Below are 6,000 nucleotides of genomic sequence, written 5' to 3'. Positions count from 1 at the left end.
TGGCTTTTAAGAATTTGCCGTCAAATTCAAATGTTTGTCTTTTATATAAGGAATGCTGCCACATGTTGCTATTTTTTTTAAATAAGGATGTTCTTAATGTTCTTACTTGCTGTAGTATGTAGCTGTCATTTGAAATCTGAGGTTTAGTCAGATAGTTTGAAGTGAAGTATAAATTATAAACTTCAATAAAATACACAGGATAACTCACCTTAAATTTGTCATTCGTAAAACATCATAATAACTGAGTTGTTTTAAGGACAGCTGGAATGACCCTACAATCTGGGACATGGCCTGGTGATGGCAAATAAATAAACATAAATGATATATATGTTTATTTATTTGCCATCACCAGGCCATATCCCAGATTGTATACATATATATATATATATATATATATATATATATATATATATATATATATATATATATATATATATATATATATATATAGATCCATACACAAAAGTATTGGGACACCTGACCTTTTTGCTATATGTGGTGCTTTTTCAAACTGTTACCACAAATCTGAAGGCACTCAATTGTACGGGACGTCTTTAGATGCGCTATAATACAATTTTGCATTGCCATGCTGAAACCTGTTCCAGCATGGCAATGCCCCTGTGCACAAAGTGAGCTCCTTGAAGATCTGGTTTACATGCTTTGGAGAGGAAGATCTTGAGTGGCCTGCTAGAGAGCTCTGATCTCATCCCTATTGAACACCTTTGGGATGAATGTGAACACTGGCTGCACCCCAGGTCTCCTGACCTACATCAGTACCTGCCTTTCGTAATACCCTTGTGGCTGATTAACACACATATCCTTAAGCACACTCCAAAAATCTAGTGGAACATCTTCCCAAATAAATGTTGAATACAATGCTCAAAAATAACATACTGTGCTTACGACCAGGTGTCCCAATATTTTTTTAAATATAGTATGTATGTATTTGTGTATGTATGTGTATATATATATATATATATATATATATATATATATATATATATATATATATATATATATAATTATTATAATTATTTTTTTTTTTTTTTTTTTTATGTCATCCTAGTCTTTTCTCTGCTTGTATTCTATATAGTGGTTGTTCAGACTGGATACAATCAGTTTTTGTGTTAATACATTGATATAATGTGAGGTTCAGTTACCAGCCTGACACTAAAACAGGTAGTAGTAACGGCTACTTTTTACTTAAGTACATGTCAGAGCACAAACTTCTTTTCTTTAACATGAGTAAAAAAGTGTAGTCAGTACTTCAACTTTTCCTGGCGTCTTCTAAAACAAGTAACTTTAGTAAATGATGTGTATACTTTTGCCACCTCTATAAATAAAGTATGCATGTCCTGATAGAATAGACTTTACTGGAAAAAATACATACATGAACATGATAAAGAAAAGGCACGACATTGGCTAAAGCCGCCTTATTAAACATGAACACTAATTCTATCGCCAAACAAGACAGGGTGAAATATGCCCCGACGTACATCCAGGCAACGAGGAAGATTCCTGCTGTGAGGAGGAGGCATATTTTAGAAGCAGCACAATCCTATTAAACTGATCGAGCAGGTTTAGTGGAAAACTAATCAAGTGCTTCAAAACTTCAGTCAAGGTTATATAGCAGTGTAAATTGAATTTGATACAGTGGCTGTGTCATGGGTGTTTGAGAGCCACTGAGTGTAAAGTTGATGCTTCTGCAAAGGAAGGTACATCTGTTGGGTAAATCTAATGCATGCAAATTCTAAAATAAAACAATAAATATACTGTCTATTAGTCTGTCTAGTGTCATGAAATACCATGTAAAGTTGCATCAAATACATAATGGCAATCATCAGTTCTCAAATGACTTTTGTAGCATGTGTCAACTGTAGTTTATACACTAAAATACTATGTAGACATTATAGGGAGTGCAATAAAGCTAAATATAACTCAATATGTTACCTGCTTATTATTACTATTCTGTTTTTCCGCCACTATATATTATTCAGTTTATTATGTCTTGATTGTTCCTGAAGATTTCAGTGGTCAACACACTTCCAATGTAATAGATTCATTTATAGTTTACAATAAGTTTAACATTTAAGGGAGATGGGACTTTGTTTGTCTTTTTCCTGTTTCTCCTCACACACAACCCCACTCTCTGTTCCTATACTAAAGTGCTAAAGAGGTACTGTTGTTGAACTCTATCATAGATTCCTTCCCAGTTATTTTACCAATAATGATGTCCCCAGAAAGGAACACTCTTCTCTGGGATGATTAAGCAAACTCAGAATGTAACCTCCCTCATTGAGCTGCTTTAGTAGCAGCCGTAGAGAGAATTGAATAACATGAACTTGTTTGATATTGCAGGATGGTATACAGTGCATATAGCAAACCTGACTGCTCGAATTTAGCCACGTCATTCCTGAAATTGAGTTTTGATAACTGACAATTTGTTCAGCTGGTAAAAATGCCAAAATCTAAAAAAAGATTGATGAAGTGCATAATAGATTTTCTCTCAGATTGATTTCTGTATGCATGCCTGTGTGTGTGTGTCTGAGAGAAGAGCGGGGGAAGTGTGTGTGTTAGGGGGGGGTATTTTTTATATCTTTGTGTGAACAGAATGTCTTGACGATAGTAAAAATGCAATTGAAATATGATAGATGTGATAGAAGTTTGATTTTATTTTTAAACATGGTTAAAATGAAGGTTAACATAAATTAATAAAGTTTCCTTTTATTTACTATGTTTAAGGTTGAGCTACATTGTCATAGCATTACTTTTCTGCACTAATAATGACATGAATTGTTCTAAGTCAAGTGTGTGTGTGTGTGTGTGTGTGTGTGTGTGTGTGTGTTATTGAGTGTGAAAGAGAAAAAGTGAGTGTGATTGAGAGAGAGAGAGAGAGAGAGAGAGAGAGACTGGAGGCAGAGAAGTCTCAGCTGATGCATGTAAAATGAACACTGAAGGGTTGTAATGGTGCTTTTACAGGTTTTGAAGGTTGAGTGTAAACCATAAAGCTGCAGAACCCACAGCAGTGCCACGTGTTTGTTTTGCAAACTGCTCATTGTAATTTGTAGTGTGCTGTAATTTGTAGTGCAGTGTGCTGTAACATGCTGACAGTCAAAGTGGTTCTACTCAAGAAAAATTATCCAGAAGTTCCAGGAACTGCATGATGCCAAAACTCTGGGAAAAAAAAAGGTGGTACACACATTCTTCACATAAATTTGCATGGCAGAGAGACAGTTCATGTCTGGAGCTGGACTATATAAAAAAAATATGAAAAATGTAAAAAAAAAATAATAGTTTGATGTTTAGTGAATAAAAGTTTGACAAAAAAGTGCATATACAGATATTTATAAATTTGCCACTACAGCAATAAAGTTATTGTACATTATGTCTGAGTGAGGGCTAGTTAATGCCTACTCTGGACTCTCTAGAACACTGTGTACCTTTTTACTAATTAAGGTCCTGCTTCTAAGCAATATTATTCACTCTACTTTAGCAATGTCAAGCGGATAAGTACAGTATGAAGGTCTGTTTGGTGGTAACGGAGAGATCTTATAGCCCTCTGAAAGTGTAGTGTTTCACTTTAAGCTTGCTGCCACGATTTTAGTGCTCAGCATTGTTCCAAAATGCCTTGTTACCTTTGGTCGTCCTCTATTAGTTCTGCAGACATGCAGTACCAATAAGCCTGAGGGGCTTTGGGAGACGTCCAGCAACTACCTGACATAACAAAAGGATTTCTGAAGTGCACAGGGAATGGGGCTGGAGAAATGTAGGTCACAGCAGTATGCACACACAGTTCTTTAGCTTTTTTTAGTTTGGGAGGCCTTCATTTACACACACACACACACACACACACACACACACACACACACACACACACATATACATATACATATGTACACACTTGCTGTTTGACCAAAACTTAGAAATATTTATTTTAATGATAACAACTTATAATTTGGGGCAGCTACTGTGCTTTTTTTTTAATCATACTTTTTATTCTGAATTATAGCTTGTCTCCAAGGCACCAGACGACAAAGTTCCAAATGAATTCAAATTCTGAACAGGCATATTTTAAAAAAATATCTTTTTGAGAACTGTTTTTTTTTTTTTTTGGGAGGAAATAAATTGGCAGAGAGCATTAGTATATATATAATTGCTTTTTTGTTGTTATCCACATATTCGAGCAATCAAAAAAGGGGAAGGGAAAGGACGTGGATTTAGAAAGCTTTACGTGCACCATTTCAATTCCAACTCATTTTGTTTGCCATTCAATATCAGCATCCTTCTGGAGCAGATCAATTCAATTTTCCTCACTACTTCTAAACTTTAAGGAGTGTTTGGTTACCTCACTGTGCAAATGAAACTTATTTTTTTAAGCTGAATGTAGAGGGTGCCATTTATGTTTACTCTCAAATATACCCATTAGTCTTTTGAATACTAAACTGAGCCTTATCATTCTACATCTTGGCATGCTACCAAACAGCACTGCTGCGAATCATTAGGCTAATCTTAGTGGGTGAGAAAATAAACGAGATATTTATGTAGCTCTTTACCTTGATGTGTTCTTTCTATTTTTCCACCATAAACACACCCAAAGGACCGCAGGTAAAGAACTTCAGCACTCCATCTGTTACATTTTCAGTTTTCAACCAAGGTTAATTTGACACCTGTGTGTGTCTGGCTACAAAATGGAAAGCGCTAAACACTATTTTTCATTTACTTTTGCCAGGTGTTAGAACAGAACTAACGGGGTTCGGCGCTAACACAGCTTCAGTGCCAGTTTACCTTGTTAGAACTCGACTATGCCTTCAGCAGACAAAAGTTTTTAAAACTAGTAAAATGGTAGTGTCAGGTTTGTGTGCTAGGTGTGGAAGGAAATCTAACTGGAGACCTGAGGTATCTGGTTTCCACTCTCTCATTAGCTTAATTAGTCCCTTTCAAAGCCTCACATGTGATTCGACGATTGAGCCAACCTCTTAAAGATGTCGCGTTACTTTGCAAATTGCCTGTGATTCACAAGCAGATTGTGCTATGCTGTCAGTGCATGTCATGATTAGAAAGACACGCAATTGCCGGTGTGCATTAGCAGATGTAGTAACTCACCTAATGTTGAGTGTTTCTAATTTGGTGACACTCATTTTGTAAAGCATGACTTCATCTGACTGAATTGTGCTAGTTTGTTTTACTTACATCGTTCTCCTAAAGCTAAAATCTCCTTGATAATATATGTAAAATGTGCAATTTACAGCTAAATGTTGTCCACAATCGAAGTCTATTTAGTGGCTACTGGAAATGGGATGAGTCCATTGTAACATTGTAACATTTCCTCTAAAGAATTCTGTGTCCTCCTGTCCTTCTGAAGACCGGTATTCATTAATAAGCAAGTCTGTTCTTTGCGTTCTTAGACGAGTAAAAGCCAGTGAGGCTACCATTTTTGGGCCTAATGACTCCTGTAGCTAATATATGGTGTACAGGATCTGCTACAGAAGCTGCACTATTTTAAGTTTATTTTAGAAGAGTATGTCAACTAACTCCCCCTTCACTTTTTTATTTTAATTTTATGTTGCAGCTTGATACTACAATCATCAAAATTATTGTTTTTCCTCATAGTCTACACTCAGAAACCCATAATGACAAAATGAAAACAGAATTTTATACATGACTATAAATTTATTTTAAAGAAAAAATAATATTACATGTGCATAAGTATTCAGACCCTTTACTCTGGACTCTCTAGAACACTGTGTACCTTTTACTAATTAAGGTCCTGCTTCTAAGCAATATTATTCACTCTACTTTAGCAATGTCAAGCGGATAAGTACAGTATGAAGGTCTGTTTGGTGGTAACGGAGAGATCTTATAGCCCTCTGAAAGTGTAGTGTTTCACTTTAAGCTTGCTGCCACGATTTTAGTGCTCAGCATTGTTCCAAAATGCCTTGTTACCTTTGGTCGTCCTCTATTAGTTCTGCAGACATGCAGTACCAATAAGCCTGAGGGGCT

At 35.8% G+C, this 6,000-nt stretch overlaps 1 long non-coding RNA gene across 1 annotated transcript in view; it reads right to left on the bottom strand.

Moving 5' to 3' along the window:
• Nucleotides 1-2,643: 2,643 nt before the first annotated feature.
• Nucleotides 2,644-6,000, bottom strand: part of LOC124387697 — a 4,572-nt gene continuing 1,215 nt past the window's right edge. Inside the window, exon 2 of the long non-coding RNA XR_006926209.1 lies at nucleotides 2,644-3,174. This is a non-coding gene — a long non-coding RNA (uncharacterized LOC124387697). The remainder of the gene's footprint in view (nucleotides 3,175-6,000) is intronic.

This window comes from Silurus meridionalis, chromosome 6 (assembly GCF_014805685.1).
Source record: "Silurus meridionalis isolate SWU-2019-XX chromosome 6, ASM1480568v1, whole genome shotgun sequence".
Taxonomy (NCBI): domain Eukaryota; kingdom Metazoa; phylum Chordata; class Actinopteri; order Siluriformes; family Siluridae; genus Silurus; species Silurus meridionalis.
The sequence above is the reverse complement of the archived record's forward strand: the minus strand, read 5'-3'. Positions and strand labels throughout refer to the sequence as shown.